The sequence below is a fragment of the Manis javanica genome, chromosome 15, assembly GCF_040802235.1.
Source record: "Manis javanica isolate MJ-LG chromosome 15, MJ_LKY, whole genome shotgun sequence".
NCBI classification, from domain to species: domain Eukaryota; kingdom Metazoa; phylum Chordata; class Mammalia; order Pholidota; family Manidae; genus Manis; species Manis javanica.
In genome coordinates this window covers 13,991,478-14,012,832 of record NC_133170.1, presented here as the reverse complement: position 1 = coordinate 14,012,832, position 21,355 = coordinate 13,991,478, and the positions used below count along the sequence as shown (strand labels likewise).

Below are 21,355 nucleotides of genomic sequence, written 5' to 3'. Positions count from 1 at the left end.
ATATTATACAAATATTTAAGTTTTATAAAATAATTATTGAAATAGCAATCCTAAATTTCCATAAATGCGGTAAGTAAAGTCCATACAAAATGTGTTTTCTGGTGGAGTGAGACAGGAGCAATTGGTCATGTTTCTCACTTTTTGTAAGATAAATTCTCTTTCATTTGAAATGTGATAAAATATGCTAGCCTACTTCCATTTACCTTATTATTGATTCGACTATACATTGAATTCATTAACAAATTTCACAAAATCCAAATCTTTGCCTATTCAACTTTGAAAATTATTTACTTTTTGATCACTTTTATGAAAACATAGTAGTATACATTGTTCCTTCCTCTCCATGCTGCTCTGTGACCTATATTATTTGGAAAATATACTGGCTGAAATGTCTTTGCTTTGAAACATTTATTGGTAGTGCAATAAGAGATATCAAAGAACATAGTGAGTCTTAGTCTTATGGCATTTCCAACAGAAAAAATAAAGACACAAAGCAACTTAGAAATCCATCTATGACACTCAAACTGTCCTTGATAATCAATCTTGAGAGCTGCCGTCAATCGGAGAGAAATGGTCAAGTTTTGTGTTAAGAATGTTAATTTATTTAGAAGCTAAACAGGAGCTAAAACAGCCAAATATTATCCTATGAGACAACATGTGATTGTAAAATAACTATAGCATTTGGCTTGTAATTTATCTCTGGATTTCTATCTTTATATTAATCTACACTTTATATCTCTGGAATTTGGACAACTCTCAATAACTTTTTTAAATTAAATTATACTGTGGCACTTATTCATATGGCAGCTAATATTTTTCCTCTGAGGATTCAGAGATCTTTTCTGCATTTGGGCTGCTGTGCTCCACTATGTGAACACCTACTGTTAGGATTCTGTAAGAAGACCAGGTGATAATAAGCAAACAAATACAAGCATAGCAGATTACAAGGGGGATCACGAGCTTTTTGGGGAGTGGGGTAGGACCGGGTATTATTTTTTAGTTGAATGTTAGAATTTAAATAGGCAATTCCATTGATGAAAGGCCACAGCACAGTTTTGGGGAAATGTCAATATACGCTCTTGGACATCTGCAAAATGCTACTGCTTATCTGGCAATGATTTAAATGGGCTTCTCATTATACCTAGGAAGGAAGCCTTTATAATGCTGCATCATTTTTTTTCGGCTGCCAAGGAAATCACTGGATAACAAGGTCCTGTGGAATATTCCACAGTGCTTCCAAGACCCTTTGGGCATCTACTAATGGTGGGAAACAGACCAATGCTGGTAAGTGATAGCAAATTCTTTAAAAATTGCAGTCAAATTCTTCACCTCTTCTTAGTTGAATAGAAGTAGTCAACAGCATCCCTTATTATTTCAAACCTGCTATTTCTTCATGATGGCAGAAATGCATTTGAGGTGAAAAAATAAACTACAGTATGGGCTGGAGGTTTGAATTTGATGTATCATTATTTATCCAAAATATTTTGTATGTCTTAGAAAAGATAAGAAATATACATTCCTCCCAGCACAGGAGGTAGGAAACCCTTTTCTTTCTCAAAGGACGGTGACACCATTTTACTGCTGGTCTTCATGCAGCAAAAGATGGGAGATTTACATTTGTTCCATAGCAAGTCCTCTCAGAGGGACCAGGGGAGAGCTGATGAGCACAGATCTCATTAGCACCACATGACGGGGAGGCTGACAGCCTGGAGTCACGTAGAGTTGGGTGACCATGATCAAGTTACTCGGAACCTCTGTTTCCTCATATATGACATGGAAAGAATAATTTTAAAAAACTCAGAGATTGGCAGTGAAGTAGAAAAGCACCTGTGTTGGGGATGAAAATAGCTAGGATTTTGGCTACAAATACTGTGCTGCAATTAATGCTGATTCCTTCCCTTTCCCCTTGTAGAGGGAGCTTCTTCTTTCTCCCCAGAAAACACCCACAAGGGCCACTGCCCACAGCAGATGGCACTGGGCCACACTTTGTAAGGGGGGAGGTACCTGCCCACTGCGGAGTTAAGGAAGGTGCTTGAGGAGCATTTAATATGTTTACAGTGACAGATACTCTACCCTACATTTGAATGTCCCTGTTGATCCATCTCAGCATATACTTGATAGGATTTAATTGGGACGCATTCATTGCTAAGCACCCATTGCCTCCCCATTTAGAGCTACATTGATTGCACTGCCAGATGCTGTTTTAAACTCATTCACCTGTATTATCTCATGTAATCCTTATAAGACCCTGTAAAATAAATACTGTTATTTCCAGTTATAAATAAGTTCTGGGGACATAAAGTACTGTATGTGACTATAGTTAATAGGACTGTATTGTATATTTGAAAGTTGCTTAGAGAGTATATGTTAAAAGTTCTCATGACAGGAAAAATAATTTTGTGACCGTGTGGTGATGGATATCAACTAGACAATGTCACAGTGATCCTTTATCAGTACATACATATACTGAATCATTATACTGTACAGCTGAAAATAGTATAATGTTATATGTCATTATATCTCAATAGACAATACTACTGTTACCCCTACTTTAGAGATGAAGAAACTGAGGCTGTTTGACCTTGGGCAAATCACTTCAGAGGCTGTTTGGCCTTGGGCAAATCACTTCAGAGGCTGTTTGGCCTTGGGCAAATCACTTTGCCTTCTTCTGCCTTAGTTTGTACCATGTACAAACCAAGTGCTACGGTGGAGTCAAGATATTAACCCAAATATTCATCATTCCACACGCTGAGCACCTACTACAGGACAGACACTCTTCAAAGTACTTGGGAGGCCTCAGTGAATGAGACAGACAAAATCCCCCATTCTCATGGAATTTGCATTCTGGTTTTGGGGTGGTGGTGGAGACCAAAGCTGTGCTCTTTGCCACTATGTTATACCACTTCCCACAACTTAAGGGGCTTGTAAAATCTCATCTTCCTTTCACAACTAGATAAATTTAATCATAAATACTTTGAGGAAAATAAGAAATCAGGACAGAATTAGGAGAAAAATGCCACGATTTTCTAAGTACCATTTACATGCACTTCATATATATATTATTCTTATTCATCACAGAAGCCGACAAGGCAGGTATTTGTTATGCGGCATTTACCAACAGTGACTAGGCAGTTAAATAAGAGCTTACATGGAAATTTCATCCTGTAACAATAGTTAAGGATGTCAGGCATTTCTTTGCTTTACCAAAACAACCACATCTTTCAAAATAAAGGGATTATATCTTTAAAAGAAAATGCACTGACTTGTCCAAGATCACACATTAATAAGGGCGTTCCAAGACTGAAACCCTCATTTATCAGACTCCAAAGAAAATTTCTGTACGTCATGTTCAAACAAAAATATTTTATCCTACTTTCACTGTAACCCATGGTTTATTTTCTGTAAGTCACTGCCAACTGGGTGGTCTCACAACTAGACAAACAGGTCAGACAAAAGAACAATGGTACAAAAATATTTGTTCAAGTTATAAGAGCTTGTTTGATGTTGAGAATAACAGTCTTGATCCTCCCTAGTAAGGGACAGTTTTGCCCTGTCTTATTTTGTTTCTTTTTAAGGTTTCAATCAAAACTTTTAAAAAGTCTAATACACTTATATATTTCTAATACTGAAAGATTGCTAGTAGCTTATCCTTATTTCACCCCAAATCCAACTGAGATATCTGAGTTTTCTACTGAGACTTCTATTTCGTTGTTCTGTATACAACTAAAAATTTTCTTTTATGGTTAAATGGAAACTGCTCAGTGAATGGGCCCACATCCTATGGCAAGTCCATCAGGTCCTTCCAGTGGGACTTCAGCCTGCATTGTCGTCTGCATTACTCCTGCTTGGCTTATGTATTACCCTTCCACCCACTCCAGACCTCTTGCTCACCCACCTCCATACCCTTGGTCAGACAATTTGCTTACCTGGCAGCATTCTGCCCTCACCCTCTGGGAGTCTACACCCAGGCTCTGCTTAAGTGCCACATCCTCCAAGGATCCTCCCCTGTTTCTTTCAGCTCTCCTCTGAATTTACGAGGACTTTTGTCTGTATTACTCCTCTGATACCAGTTTATGAAAACATTTTCCATGTCATTCAGTGCATGTTTATTGAACTCACTTTTGTACTTGATACTGTCTCAGTGGTTGGGGTTTCAAGAATACCTTAAAGTTCATGGTTTCTACCTTGTCTTTTGGTTTTGCATGGATGGGTGTTATTTCCTCATCCTGCTTGTAAACTACTTGAGATCAAGGATGCGTGAGTCATCTCTATAATCCCCACGATATTTAAGCCCGTTACTTGCACATAACAGGCACTCAATGTATCCTGGTTGAATAAATGTATTCTATGAATAGTGAACAAACAAATTAAAGTTATTTCATTTAATGAAAGTTATGATTCAGTACAGTGAGCTAAAATTGATAGGATGTGGCATCTTACACTCCCTTTGTAAGACAGGGTTAATAATTGTAGGGTTTTATTAAAGAATAGGAATAAATCTGTGGTAGCTGTTACAGCCACGGTAGCTGAACACAAAGGAATGATATGGTATTACAGTGGGTACCTTTGTTATTAATAGCAAACAAAAAGATTTAAAGAGAGAAAGAGAAGGTGAAAAAAAGATAAAGGTAGATAAGAAAAGTGGACTCTAAACAATGTGGAAAAGGTTTAAAGAAACAAAAGGGAGATAGAATAATGAAAATAATCTCCCCAAATCCTACCCAGGATTTGCATCACTAGAAATCTTTCCTGCTCTAATAACCAAGGACACAAAGGCACTCGTCTTGCACAACTACATCTAGAATTCCAAAATTTTGACAGAGCCATTCAAGATGCAGTTTCTGAAAATCCACCCCTTCCTTGTGGGAACTTTTCTTTTGCTATTTAAAATGAAGTGTATGAACAGTAACTAGTAGCACATAAATCTTAAAAAGGAAATAGCAGACAATATGGAAACAGCACATCTGGTAGAATTTACATGTAAGTCAAATAGAGGAGTGACTGTAATTCTAAAAGGATGGAATTTAAGTAGCCAGCAATGTTACCACATAAATAACAAACTACACATTAATAAATTCAATACTTTTAAAATTGAAATCATGGGTAGGCATTATAAAAAGGAAAACAATTTTATCAAAACTTATAGGCTTAAATTTAAAAATTTATTTTTCATCTTCATAGGCATAACATCCTGATTATCCTATATAGACATGTGATTATGGGGCTGTTTAACTGAAATGCTGAAATAATTAGTATAAGGTTACAGAGGCTGTGGCCACACACATATAACTGTGTCCCATATCACATTTAACTGTGATAAACCTGTACTCTGGTCTGATAATTCACTTCCTTTTATTGAATACATGCCTCCATTTGCAGAAATATGAATTATCTAAAAAAGCAACAAGTCTTAAGCAGAATCTTTGTCTAGAAGTAACCCTCATAATGTTCTATCATTTAAAATTCATTCTTTTTTATTTTTAAGGCATTTTTAGTTCAAGAGTCCCTTAGTAAAAAACAAGTCCCTCTTGGCAGGGATATCCTTATTATTATCAACCAGCACCCTAGTGGAAGTGAGTTAATGGCTGTAAGAACAAAGCCCTAGGAGAATGGGATAGGTGCCTGGAGACAAGAAAAATGGTGAGGGAAAAGGAAGGGTGAGCTATTGAGCTACACGGAAAAGAAGGGGAAGGAGCAGAGAGAAAGGCATAGCAGAGGGGTATGCTACGTAATTCATAAGTGGATTTAGTATGGTAATTCATGATATTCTGTAGCCACCTAGTTTTAGTAAAACAGCTGCAAGTAATATGGAGCCAGCAATGAGGGCTCTATATGTGCTTTCGGTAACCAGAGGTACAGGCCATACTGAGGTATTTTAACTATGAATGCCATCATGCATGCTAAGTCATAGGAAAATATTAGATCAAGAATTGGTTACTGTTTGGATTCAGTATTGGATTATTAGGAAATTTAATGAGCTCATAAGATTTTGCATAAAGATTAAGGCAATGAGGAAGGTATAAAATAGGAAGTGAAGTCCTGTATTTAATTGTTCTGTCTGGTTTCCTCACCCAGTAATAACAATTAGGGTTGGGACTAATGTTGCTTCAAATAAAACATAAGGTAAAATTTGTTCTGTAGCGGCAAAAACTATGACTAATAATATTTGTAGTATAACCTATGTTGGCATATATAGGTTTTTTCAGGTTGGGAATTCTTTGGAGAGGTAGAATTAATATTAGTGGAAGTAACATTAATTCTTAATATTAGTGGAAGAAGCCATGTTTTCAGTGCCAGTAAGGGTGCTGACAAGGAATCAGAGAAATAAATTAGAGAGAAATTATGGCTGTTGTCATTAAGTTGATTCAGAAGGAATAAGTTAATAGGCTATAAGCTATAGTATTAACTCAATTATAGTATTTTTTGAAAGCTATGTCAATCAATGGTTCCACTGTGATTGTTGGAATGATGATTTTTAGCACTGGGGAAGGTTAAGGTTTTGTATGCAATTGGTACCATAAGTATTAGACACTATGACTAGTAATGAAAATACTAGTGTAGCCTTGCAATACTAGTAGGCTGTAAATACTAGCAAGACAATAGATATACTCACTAGCATGAAGGAGGTATTTAGAATCATTATTATCACTGTAGTGAATAGTGATAAATAATGAATAGTGATAATATCTGGGATTGAGGAGTAGAGGTGTTTTGAAATGTTTAGTTGAAACATAATAAAGTGTTATAACCGTTGAGATGATAGTAATAAAACCATGTTGATGGATCCAGTTGTGGCATGTCTTTAAGGAGAGGTTTAAACTCTTAATCTTTAACTGGAAAGTTTAATGCTATTAGCTTCTTAGAGTATAGATGCAGATCATTTTTTGAAATATTTTAGTGGAATTAATTCAAGGACAATTGGTTTGAAACTGTGGTTTGACTTGCAGACTTCTGAACATTAGCTGTAGCATAAGCCTGGTTGTATAGATATCAGGGCTGTTTGATGTTGTTGCTTGAGAATAGCATCTGTCTTTAGACCTAAGGAAAGAACAGCTCATGAATGTAAGATGTCTTCTGATGGGATTAACATTTGGACTTTTATCTCTATATGCAAAACTACCCTGTTGTCAATTTCTAGTGGTCAGAATTCCCCCTGGTTTTAGGTCCTATGAGGAATTACATAGGAGTCAAAGCTTAAGTCTTCATAGTCACTATATTCATATATAGCTTCAGTATCACTGGTGACCTATGGTTTTCACTGTCAAGGAAGGGTTATTGATTTAATCTATCATACAATGAATTCATAGTGATAGGAGGGCTATTAGGATCGAGATGATGGATGGTAGGAAGGTTCAGACTTCTGTCTACTACTTACACAACTATAGTGCTTATGTGAGTTAGCTTGGCTGCTAATATTAATGAAATAATGTAAAGAACTAGTAATCTAATTAGGAAACAATTATTAGTATATGATCATGGGAATGTAGAAGTTCTTCTTTAATAGGGAATGGTGTATTTTGAAAGCCTAGTCGGAATGGATATTCCATGGAGATATAAACTTATTGAACAAACTGAACTTACAATTGAACTTTGATAAAATTATTTATTTTTACCTATATCTCTTTTATATTGAGAAAGACAAAATGGTTATGATGTTGGCTTGAAACCAGTTTTAGGAAGTTCAATTCTTTTCTTCTTTTAAGTTTGTGAAAGTAATTTCTTCAAATATGTGATGTGGTGAAGACATCCATGTAGACGTTCAAGATTAGTGTTCTACTATTATCACTTCTCATTTAGATGCAAGGCTTCTCATGTTACAAAAATTGTTAATATTACTGCTGTTAATGAAACAAGTGAGTCTATGGATGAGATGGTGATTCATGTTGTATATGCCTCTAGGTAGTTGGAGTAATGTTGTGGTGACCCTGAAAGGCCAAGGAAGTGCTGTGGGAAGAAAGATATGTTAATTCCAACAAATGTGAGTGAATTTTTGCCCAAGAAGAGTTTAGTGTATAACCTGAAAATAATGGGATCAGTGGAAAAATCCTCCTCTGATGGCAAACACTGCACCAATTGATAAGGCATAATGAAAGTGTGCTACTACATATGTGTCATGGAGGGCAACATCTAGGGATGTATTAGCTAGGATGGTTCCTGTTAGGTGTCCTACTGTAAATAGGAGGATAAAGCCCAGGGCTAATAATATGGATGGTGATCATTTAGTGTTTCCTCCATGGAGAGTTGCTAGTCACCTAAGTATTTTTACTTCTGTAGGGATGGCAATAATTATAGTAGCAGATGTGAAGTATGCTTGTGTGTCAATATTCATACTGGGAACATATGGTGAACTCATATGATAAAGCCTAAGAAACTGATAGATATTATGGCTCAAACTATTCCTATATATCCTAAGCATTACTTTTTCCCTGAATAATATGTAACAATGTGTGAAATTATTCCAAATCCTGTTAACATAAGAGTATAAACTTCAGGAGAACCAAAAAAATCAAAATAAATATTGATATAAAATAGGAGCGCCTCCTCCTATAAAGTCAAAGAATATGGTATTTAAGTAATGATCTCTTAACAGTATCATAATAGAATAGAGTTATATTCATGTTATATTATGTATATTCACTGTTTAGAATATAGCATAGTCATTCCAATGCTAAAACTGAGAATGATGATAATAGTAAACAGCTATGAGTAGGACTGAGCAAATGAATAATTGTGCACAATATGGAGACATGTCTGGGGTCTTATGGTAATGATTGTGGTGATAGTTGATAACACCTAGAATTGGGGACACACCTGCAAGGAGAGGGAAAACGTAGATCAATTTGACATAGGCAGTGTAGTTTAGTAGAGACTGGCCCTGGATGAGTCAAGAAACCACCGATATTAGTAGCTTGAGGCCAGTTCATGTGACCAGCTAGTAAAACAGGTTAAGCAAAAGCAAAACAACTAGATTCTAGTTGGGGAACAAAGGTAACCCACGATTACCCCAAAGTTCATTATACACTCTTTAACATATTAAAAATCACACCCCTCGGTGCCGTGAAAGGTCCAAAGCTGACCATATTAGGACAAAAAGATGGCGTACCCCTAACTCTCCCTATTTGGAGAAAATCCCACCTATCCCAATGACTATGCCATCCCACGCATAAACCCCAACTCTTATTGCCCCACATGAACATCACTGTGCTGCTCGCCTCTTGAGCACGCCTGCACTCCCTCCTTGAACGTGTACTTTTGCCTTAATAAACTCCTGCTTGCTTGCATCTGCTCCACCTGCTCTTGAATTCTTTCTTGCATGTGTTTGGCCTGCACAGGAATTTTTTCTCCACCAGAGTCAAGAACCCTCTCTTGGGTCGAGGTCTCACATAGTTGGCAGGGACACCTCCCCAGATGGAACAACTTCCCAGCAAAAAAACGGATGCTCCTACATGGGCTAAACTGTAAGCTGGGGGCAGGTACACAGTCTGACCAGTCCTGCACCTGCTTCGATCATCGACAATGCTGGCAGAAGTGAAAATGATGGGCGAAGTAGTCAGAAATTTACTTATTCAGGGAAATGCTCTTTCAGGAGCCCCAATTATTCATGGGACTAACTAACCAATTCTAAAATCCCCAATTATAACAGGTATGACTTTAAAGAAAATTATTACAAATGCATGGGCAGTCACAACCACGTTGTAAATTTAGTCATCTCCCAGTAGAGCTCCAGGTTGGCTAAATTCAGCAAAGATCAAAAAGATTAAGGAATTATTCCAATTAATGTACCAGTTGGTAGATATAATATGCCAGTGTCTACGGTTAGTTGAAAATAGCAGTTTATGAACACAGGCAAATTGGGTAAATGAGCATTAGACTTTAAAACTAAAGACAAAAGTTGAGCCCTATTTTGCCAAGCCTGTGGTGAATAACACATAGATTGCAAATTCAAAGAAGCACCTTCAATTCTTCTGGGCTTCTCCTGACTTTTCCTGCTATGTGGTGGGAGAAGTAGACCGAAGCTAGTTTACTAGGGTAATTAGTTGTTAACTAAAAGTTTGTGGGGTAGAATCCAACCACTCTAGAAAAGATATAGCTTAATAAAGTGTTTGATATGCATTCATTTGAGGCAGGATAAAGTCTTGCAATCCTTATGTTCTCAGGTATTAAGTAAATTATGCTTGCTTAGGGCTTTGAAGGCCCTTCGTGTACATTAACCTAAATTCCTAGTTCAGGATTCATAGTGTTGTTGTTAGGGTGAAAAGCATCAATGATGATACGATTAATGGCAATAGGAAGATTATCTGTTCTGTATTTTCAAATTGTCATTTTATTTTTTTTAATTGATTGGAATATAGTTAGTATTATGGAATAAGTTAATTGTATGTAGAAGTATAGGTTGAGTGGTGCCACAATGTTCATTGGTGTTGGTATAATAGTGATGTTATTTTTTGTTAGTTCTTGAATAATTATTGTTCATTTGGGTAGAAATCCTTATAGTGGTAGAAGACCCCTAATGATAATAGCACAATGGTGAGGTTGGATGTAGCCTTTAAAAGTGTTTTTGTTTAATATATGTAAGAGTGATAATTTTGTGATGGATGAGTTGAAAATGAGAAGTATAAATGCAGTAAGTGTCATTATAATGTAGATTAGTAAATTTAAGATTGTCGTAGTTGGATTATAAATTATAATAGCTGTTATTCATCCTACATGGATGATTGATACAGAGGCTATAATTTTTTATAGCTGGGTCTGATTTTGTCTCCCTTATCCTCCAAATAGAATTGATATAATGGCTATGGTTAAAAATACATTTAGGTGAATAGATAAGATTTAATTTAATAGTATAATTTAATAGATGATAAGATTTAAAATAGGATCGATATTGCTTAGTATTTTTGTCTTGCTAATAGGATTAGGTCTGAAGGTAGTGGAATTCTTTGTGTAACTTCAGGCACTAAAAAGTGGAGAGGAAGAAGCCCCAGTTTTATAATGAGGGCTGTGGTTATGATGGTGGATGCTGGTGGATTAAAGAGGTACCAGTTCATTGATCAAAGAATAGGCTAGTAATGATAGCTCTTATGAGAAGTACTGATACAGTAGCTTCTGTTAGGAAATATTTAGTGGATGCTTCCGTAGTATGTGGGCTAGATTTTTAAATTAGAATTGGAATGAGGGCTATTATATATGTTTATTTCAAAGCTGATTCAGACTATTAATCAATGTGAATTTGTTATTATGATTATGTTTCCTAGAATAATAATTGTTGTGATGATGATAAAAATAAAGGGATTAGTACATGAAGGATATAAACCAACATTTTAAGAGTTGGCCCAATGGCTTATTTAGCTGACCTTACTGTGGAATATGGTGTAATATGGTAGCACAGAGATTTTCGAGTTCTTATAAGCTCATTCCTATAATTCTAGAAGAGGGTTTGAACCTCTGTTATTTAGTCTATCAAAGCAACTCTTTTATCAGATGTTGTTATCAGATGTTTATCAGATGTATGTTAACATACATACATACATACATACATACATAGTAAAGATACACATCATATGCAGAGGGCTAGTGTTAGTGGTAGAAAATTTTTTCATAAGAGATACATGAGTTGGCCAAATCAAAATTGTGGGTAAGATGCTCAGATACATAAAAAGGACATTCAACAAGAGGGTTTTGATGATAAAGTTAATTATATATAGTTCTGGTATGTAAGGACTGTGGAATGCTCCTATGAATAGGATTGTTGTGAAGATATTTGTAACAATGTTGGTGTACTCTGCTAAGAAGAATAGTGCAAATGGATCTGTTGCATATTCAACATTCAAGCCGGAGACTAGTTCAGACTCTCCTGTCAATTCAAGGGAACTGTTAGTTTCTGCTAGGGTTGAGATAAATCATATTACGGTTAATGTTCAAGATGGAAAAACTAGTCATAGGTGTTCTTGGGTATTAACTACTTTTGAGAGTGTAAATGATCCATTCATTAATAGTACTGTCAGTAGGACAATTGCTAGAATTACTTCATATGAAATTGTGCTACTACTTTCAGGGCTCTAATTAATGCCTATTTTGAATTTGAGGTTCAACCAGATCATAGGATGGAGTAGGTAACTAGGCTTGATATGGCTAGTATAAAAAGCACTCCTAAATTTATGTTAATTCATGGATATGGTATGGGTAAAGGGATTCATATTGTTAGACCAAGGGTAAGGGCTAGAAGTGGTGTGATAATAAATTTAGATATTGATGATGTTGGTGATCATAGTAGTTCTTTGGTGACTAGCTTGACATAATCAGCAGTGGGTTGTAATAGTCCATGGAGCCAACCATGTTTGGTTCTTTGCAAAGTCGTGTGTAGCCTAGTACTTTTCATTCAACTACTGTGAGGAATACCATGGCAAGTAAGGTGGGAATAATTAATGAGATAATACTAATCAGGAACATGTTGTTAGGAAGAGGAATTGAACCTCTGATAATAAAAGTGTAAGTTTTATGCAATTACTAGACTCACTCTAACAAACCCTGTTCTTAGGCAGGGGTGATTACGAATTAATTAGCTTAAGGTTATATCATCTATTAGTTTAACATCTATTAGATTGTATCATCTATTCGTTAACAAAAGGAGCTTTTGTAAAGTTGACTTTATTTCCCTTCTTCTTTCATAACAGGAAAAAGGTATAATAGATAGAAACCAACCTGGATTCCTCCGATCATGAGGGATTTTAATCACAAAACAAACAAACCATTCATAGCAGTTACATCTTCAGGATGTCCTGATCAAAGAGATCATAAACCCTATTGTGAATTCAGACTCTAAAATTATCTCTAGGGTAATTTGTTCCATTGATCAATATTTTGGATCAATAAGTGATCTATCATTCTGACTAGTTGGTCTAGATTTTAATCACTCAGAGTTCGTTTTATTCTCTGAGGTCACTCCAGCCAAAATTGTTAGTCCACTTAAAGTTCTCTTATACCTTAGTTTTAGGTGAATTTTATTTTTTTTGGTCTAGTTAATTAAAGCTCCACAGGGTGTTCTCATCTTACATCATTACCATCTCTTCACAGGAAGTTCAATTTCACTGATTAAAAGAAAGAGACAATAAAGCACTCATGTGGCCGTTCATACAAGGCCTTATTCAGAGAACAAATGTTTATGTACCTTTGCACAATCAGGATACCACAGCCATTAAACACTGACCACTGGGCATCATGGATGGACCTACTCATCAGGGTATTATTTATGCTCAGTGAAATAAGCCAGGTGGACAGATAAATACCATGATTTCACTTACATGTGGAATCTAACAACAAAACAAAACAGAATGAACAAAACAGCAGGACTCATAGACACTGGGAAGTGACTGGTGGTTACCACGGGGAAGGGTTTGGGGTAATATAAGTTGGTCACACAGGAACACAGAATGGAGAATATAATCAATGGTTCTGTAACATATTTCTATGTTGACAGATAGTAACTGCACTAGTTGGGGTGAGGATTCAATAATGTCTGTACACTGTTGTATACTTGAAACCCATATAATATTGAATATCAACTATACATCAATTAAAAATAAAGAACCTCAGGATAATGATAGAATAAGCCAAAACAAAAAAATCACTGGGTAGGTAGGGCCTCTAATATTAGACATGCCAGAATTAATGTTTTTGGTAAACAGACATTTGTGTTTGCTGAGTTCCTTGTACTTTCTTAAATCTTCCTTTAATTGCATACTTGTGTTAGATTAACATTTGATTTGATAAATGATTGTTAGGTTAGCTTTATCTTATTAACTATCAGAGGGCCTCTGTTCTGATAAAAGCTTATGCCAGGAGACATATTTCTTGTTATTCATATTAACAATATCGCCTCTATTATTTAATAGATTAGTCAGTGTTACATTAGGAGTTAGTTTCATTTATTGGAATTAATATAAATATATTGTTGAGCTTGAATGCTTTCTTAATAGGTGGCTGCTCACAGACCAAGTATGATATTGTTTATACTTATTCTCTAAGGAAAGCTATACCTATATCTAAAAGCTGTACCTTTTTTAGACTATAACTTAAATTTATGTTAGAATTATTATTTTTTTAGGGGAATTTTAAGTTGAACTAAAACTGTTCTGGGCAATCAGCTGTCACTGGGATTCTTAGGCCTTTCACCCCTCCTTTAAAATCTTTGCACTATTTTGCCATAAACATAAGATTGTTCTATCAAAACTGTTCCTAAATAGCTCATCTGGCTTTGGAGTATATTTAACTTAAGGTCTCTTTGTTAAATTTTTCTACTTAACTAATTATGCAAATGGCAAAAGGGGCAAACTTTACTAAGTAGTACTTTCAATATTTCTTTCATCATTCCCTTACAACACTTTCTGTATAGTGCCCATTAAAATTTCCATCTCCTATACTTCTAAGTTTGAATAAATGTGTGTTTAACTTGCTTATGTTGCGTTTAGTAATTTGGGGGCTAGCCTTAATACAAAGTGGTCATTTAATATAAAATCTATTGGGTATAAGCTAGGTGCTTTGTTCACGCTATGCTTTGATTTATCCAAGCACACATTCTAGTATGCTTTTTACATTGTTTAATTGTTATTTTTATTAATTGTTATAACTTATCTGCTTTCATATGTTTAATAACTATTAGTAAATTATATATAAGTTTCAGTATTTGACAAGGGTGTGGTACTTCATGGCCTAAATCAATTAAACTCTCTCTTCTTACATTATTACTAAATCTTCCATTAGTTTTTAATTTCATAAACGCTTTTGTGTAAATTTGATGTCCTTGAATTAGAAAACATAGCCCATTTCTTCTGAATCTATGAGGTCACCTTGACCTAAACATTTTTATGTTACGTATTGGCATTGACTATAGTTCCTTTTTAGGGTTTACTGAAGATGGTGGCATGTAGGCTGAATTAGCAAGGATTGGTGAGATTTTTATCTGGGTTTATCAATTATAGAATATATTTTTCTAGAGGGATATGAAGCAGGGATATTAAGCCAAACATCCAGTATTGGCTTAAGAAGTTAGCAGATGATCAGTGTCTCAAGTAGAAAACATCAAGTTGGAATGCAGTCTACCCTAAACAATGTCTTCTCCCATGTAAATATGACAAAATATAGTATAGCAAAACAAAAGATATGTCCACCTCTCAAGTGTATATTTCTGACATTATAGTCCATACTAAATTTAGAAATTGGTAGCCCTAACAATTAGCCCCATTTAGCATGGGTTTCAACACCAAGATTTACTGCATAAAGAATAGGAGTGCATAAACCACAAATGACGTAAATGTCACAAGAAAATGAAGGGAAAAAATCACAAGACATGAATGAAAGAAAATAGATAATAAAAGAAACCAGGACTTCAAAATAAAGGTCCTCCTGGGGGCTTTTTGTAGTCCTGTTTCATATACTACTTTAGCAAAATGCAAAAAAAGTTTATACTGTTTTTACTAGATCATCATATTCTCATAAAAATCAATGAAATTGGCAATTCCTGTCAAAAAATTTCTAATTTGTGAGACAAAAATATTGACCAACCAAGCCAAGGTAGAAACCAGGCTACATTCTCCCATTCGTGTGCTGCATTACCAACATTTACATAGTACATTTGGATGACATTTTGGCACAAACAAGCTAGAAGTAGTTCAGATGCTCCTGCCGCATGTCAACTACTTCTAGCTCTAAAACCCAAGCAACCTAAATATTTCTGATGGTTCAGGGACTGCCAAGGGACCATCCAGGTAGCCCTTGTTAGGCTTCCTAGAACCGACACAAATAGAAGATACCTAAATCCTCTCTTGCTAGATCCTAAAAAGATCCACAAGGCATGTAACAAAAAAAAAATGATATTAATGATGTAAAGTGCCTATCAGAGAGCCTGATATATATTAAGTTTCGATAACTGATAGCTCTTGCCACCTCTGTTGCTAAACAAAACAACTGAAAACTGGTTGAACTTGATCTTCATCCTGTCCTTGTTCTGTCTTTAAGTAGCTGTATTAAGTAACTCCTTAGACATTTTCTATTTTTTGTCCTCATTGAAAACATGGGGCATGTAATCTTGTTTATTTGTGTCTTATGAGATACAAATAGCTATTTTGAAGACTTAAAATGCACTACTTTATGTTGACTTTCAAAGGAAAAAAATAAATAAGCCTCTTGTCACATTTAGTCCCACAAAAAGGTTTGGTTGTGGATTAATGTATCTAGTTTACTTTGAATTTCACTTATATTAAAGCTTCTTTCCTCCCACTACAATGTATCTAGATCCTACAGTTGGGGAAAAAGGGTCCTGTTCATTTCTCCATCTTCTCTCCTAGTTTCTCCCTGACTCTCCCACCCCCACACGCCCATCTCTTCCCCCACAGTGGAACAAGGCTGCTGTTCTCTCTTCCAGAGTTGAAACTTGTAAGGAAGCAATTAACAAGGAAGAAAAGGTCATCCTTCTCTCTTTTGGCCAGGACAGATCTTCAACACTGACTCTGTCATGTCCACTTTATGGTTCATTGGATATCCTGCCCTTCCTTCGTGATGTCTCACCTGCTGGGTCCTTGGCAGGATAAAGCACCTCCTCCGACCGGTCCTGTACAATTGCGCCCTCAAGTTTAGATGTGCAGCATATACTTTAGCCTCTTTCTACTGAGATCTCATCACCATTCCATATAATCCAAATCAGTCCAGATCAGACAGCCCCCAAAACTAACCCCGGGAGACCCACCGTTGACTGAGATGCCTTTTTTAAATACAGCCCTCTCTTCCTTCCACCTGCTGGTAGGCAGACCCACCCCCAGCCTGTTGCCTTTTAGACTTCTTAAGCATGAGTCAGACATAGTCTCTTGTGTCCCCCAAACTGCAGAGAACCAATAAAAAGCCCTCTCAGCAAGCTTCTTAAAGTCACTCCCTGGGCTTGAGGTCAGGAGAAAGAACAGCCACCCTGCCCTGAAACTGAAAAACATGGTAGGTACCTGCCAGTAGAGAGATATTAAGAGCTATTAAACCCTTCTGTAATACAAATCAGATTAAAACAGTAAGTCATAAGCCAGAACACAGGCAAGTTAGTCACTGATACAAAACTGAATCCATTATTAGATCCAGTAAAAATGAAAATGTAATATATGGTAAATACTTCAGTAAGAGTCCATCAGGAAAAATACAGCCTATTTATAAGTGATATTGGTATCATAATCAGATCTCCATCTGCAAAGAAGAGAGTGTGATAGCCCTGCCTTCTATCCTGTTCAAACTTGAGAAGAGCAATGGTTGAAGATTTTAATGTAGAAATATAAAAAATTTCAAAAAACAATCAAAAGTGTTAGGATCAGGGAAACTATAATGGGAAAAACTTACAGAGTCTACTTTGTAATAATGTAACTTACACAAAGGCAAAAAATAAATGTCATAGAGAAGGTAAAATAAATGGAAAAAATATTTTAAATATGCCTAAGAGGCAGGGGTTTATGTATCTAATGTATAAAAAGAACTACAAATAAGAAAAGAACCAAACATGGGTATGAACCAAGTTCTTAAAAGAGGAAATACAAATGGACAAAAATATTTAAAAAATGCATTTCAGAACAGAAAAATGTCCTCAGGTTTTTCCACATCATTAATGAACAAAATTTTTAAAGATTTATAACATCCCTTGGAATGGGGTAGAGAAATGATGGGAGCGTGAATTGCACTGCACATTGTGTCTATAATTTCAGTTTTGGAAATCTTCTCTATAGAAACGGACATCTTTCTTTCCAAGAATATACAGGCTAAGAAAGATTTAGACAAATGTGCTGACCTACAGGGACGCCCATAGAGCATGGTTAAATGAATACAGCCACAAATCAAGTCATGTATGAAATGATGGTCCTACTCATGTGAATAAAAGGGGGAGCATATGCATACAAGTACATATAATGATATGTGTCATGGAGTTTTTTTACATGAACTTAGAAATGGAAAAAGGATGTGCACCGAGTGACATTTTCTTTTTACACTTTGTGCTATTTGGCTTTAAAAAAAACTCAGTTTTGAAATTTGAAAGAAAACTCTAATGACATATGAGTGTGTGTGTGTTTGTGTGTGTGTGTGTGTGTGTGTGTGTGTGTGTGTGTGTGTGTGTGTGTGTCTGTGTGTGCATAGTACAGACAACTAATGCTGTAAAGTTTCAGGGGAGGGAGACAGAGATATGGAGAACCTGGGGCTTGGGGGAAACTAGCTAAACTTTGAGGGGCTTTTGAGACCAAGGACAAAGCATGAGGAAAACATTATCTGAAATTCTTTAGATACACTTGAAGTATTCCAAACCACATGAAACTTCATATTTGAAAAAAAATCAAAGGATATATCCATTTGTGTGTGTGCAAACAAGCAGTATTACTACTATTACATCATCTTGCATTAAATAGAATAGTTGCCACAATCAGGAAATTATAGACAAGAAATTAGAAAAACCAAAGGCTGTTTTTATTAGTAATAAATCTGTATTTTTTCCATGCAAAAGTAACTGCAGTGCAACTCACAAAACCCAAATAAATAAACTCTTCTTACCTTAGCATCCACCACCACCTCTAGTCGCTGCTGCTTCCATACTGTAAGATCATCTGATGTCTTTTAAAATCACGTATTGAGTAACCAATATGAATTACGCTCTACTCACAGGTGTTTCAGTTTCTTGTCCTCCAGAGAACCAGAGTTGTAAATAAAGGGACCTTGGTTTATATAAGTTTTAATCCTTTGATAAGGTTTCCTTGGCTCTGAGGGTTGTATAAAACAAGGTGTAGGAAAGATTAGGCTCTTGGAACCAGAGCCGCCTCTTGTTGGCTTGTTTACTTTAAATAATTGACCCTTCCGTGGCCATAGCTCGACTATAACATTGTATTAATACACTGCAGAAATTCTCAATTTGCCAGCAATGTTACTTAATTGGCTCTGAGCCTGTTTTTTTTTTCCTTTACAAAAGACTTGTTAAAGTGCAACTCTAAGAATTGCTTACTAATGTATTCACTTAGTAAACTAAAATGTTTATATATTGAGAGAGCAAAAGAAGAAAAAATCTACAAAACAACCAGAAAACAATCAATAAAGTGGCACGTACAGATCTATCAATAATTACTTTAAACATAAATGGACTAAATGCTTCAATCAAAAGATATAGAGTGGCTGAATGAATATAAAAACAACACCCATACATATATTGCCTATAAGACATTCACTTCAGATCTAAAGCCACATGCAGGCCGAAAGTGAAGGGATAGAAAAAGACATTCCATGCAAATGGAAATACAAAGATGAGGTAGCAATATTTATATCAGACAAAATACTTTAAAACAAAGACTATACAAGAGACAAAGAAGGGCATTACATAATGATAAAGGGATCAATCCAATAAGAGGATATAACACTTATAAATATCTATAGACCCAACACAGGGGCACCTGAATATATAAAGCAAATTATAACAGACAAGAAGGGAAATTGACTGTAATACAATAAGAGTAGAGGGCTTTAATTCCCTACTTACATCAATGGATAGATCATATGGACAGAAAATCAGTAAGGAAACAGTGACACATTAGATCAAAGGGCCTTAATAGACATATACAGAGGATTCCACACAAAAACAGAAGATATATTCTTTACAGGTATACACAAAACAATCTCCAGGATAGATCACACGTTAGGCCACAAATCTCAATAAACTTGAGAAGATTCAAATCATATTAAGCATCTTTTCTGACCACAGTATATGAAACTAGAGATCAATTAGAAGAGAAAGATAAAAACAGAAACCTGTAGAGACTAAACAATATGCTACTAAACAAACGATGGGTCAATAAAGATACAAAGAAGCAATCAAAAGATACCTTGAGACAAATGGAAATGGAAATACATTCCACAATTCATGAAACACAGCAATAACAATTCTAAGAGGAAAGTTTACAGTTTTACAGGCCTACCTCAGGAACAGATCTCAAACACTCTGAACTTCCAACTACAGGAATCAGAAAAAGAAGAACAAAGCCCAAAGTCAGTAGAAGGAAGGAAATACTCCCTTGACGTGGGTCCCTAGTAGGTAAGGCACCAAATAATTTCCTCCAGGACCTTATCTAGTAATTTTTTGTACAAAATCATTTTCCCCTGACTTAGGTAAGCCTGATCAACAAACACAAAAATAGCTGTGATTATATAACAAAGTGACTTAAAAACCAGAGGGAAGGGACTCTCTTGTCCCCTCCTGGCGTGAGCCGGGAGCTCTGTCCTTTCACTTTATCTCTAAATAAAAGCCTGTGCCTCGCTCTCCTACCTTGATTGTTTGTGAAGCTCATTCTTCGTCTCTGCAAAGAACCCCGGCATCATTTTTGGGGGCTAGTCCGGGATAACTTTGGAGGTGAGTATTGGCATCCAAGCCTGCCTTTTCTTTTGCTGTCCTTATAGAAGGAAGCCATCTGTGGCATACAAAATCGGGCGCTTGTCAGCCACTTAAATGGGACTAGCCTAGCTGCCGATCTCAAAGTCTCAAGCGACAGGCTCCCCTGCGTCTCCCTCAGTGGATCCCCCATCTCCCTTGAGAGCTGGGAATGTCAGCTGAGTGGAGGCCAGGATTCCCTTTCAGAGGCATCTCCTCGGATGCGAGGGACTGAGGAAGGCCTTGGGCAACTGCGAGAGTCTAGGCTGAGGCTACACTTCAGCGGCTCCTCAAAGGCCCGCGTGTCTGGAATCAGACCCCGACAGCCCAGTTGAGTATCCGTGAGGAGCACCTCTCTGTCTCTGCCTCTGACTTCCAACCTGCTTCCACAGGCCGCCCTGGCCTCAGTGAGGCAGGGGGCGTGCCTAACTCCCTTCTAACTTCATCAATTTCACGGAACCGGATGCTCACCACCTCAAGGTAGGAGATCCACGCTCGCTGTTATTCCTAACTAAATTCTGTACTTTTTATCTCTTAAAAATGTGTCTGGGCACCCGTTAGCCACTTAAAAGATGATTAGCGTCGGCTACCAGTCTTAAGTCTCGGGTGAAAGGTTTCCCGGTGTCTGCTGCTCCTTGATCCCCCGCCTCCAGACAGACGGGAATGTCGGGGAGTGGCTGAGCCGACTTCCTACTTTCCTCTCCTAATCTGCAGACTCCAAGGGCAGACCGGACTAGTAGACAGTGGTCCTTAGATCTCGGCTCCAGCTGATTGATCCAGTGGCGCTGAGTGAACCTCCAGCTAGGCTGCTGCCTATGCGAGAGTCGCAGATGACCCCCAACCTCTTGTCTCAGTGATCAGATTTGTTATAGTGGGTGACTGGCGAGATAATTTCCAGGCAGTGGCAGAAACTGGTGTTTGAGGGTATAGACTCCC

At 36.6% G+C, this 21,355-nt stretch overlaps 1 protein-coding gene across 2 annotated transcripts in view; it reads right to left on the bottom strand.

The window, feature by feature from the left end:
* Window positions 1–18,878, bottom strand: part of SLCO1A2 (solute carrier organic anion transporter family member 1A2) — a 111,973-nt gene extending 93,095 nt beyond the window's left edge. For both annotated transcript variants that reach the window (XM_073222760.1, XM_073222759.1), the window contains exon 1: window positions 18,562–18,878. The gene's annotated coding sequence lies outside the window, so the exon portion shown is untranslated. The remainder of the gene's footprint in view (window positions 1–18,561) is intronic.
* Window positions 18,879–21,355: the final 2,477 nt, after the last annotated feature.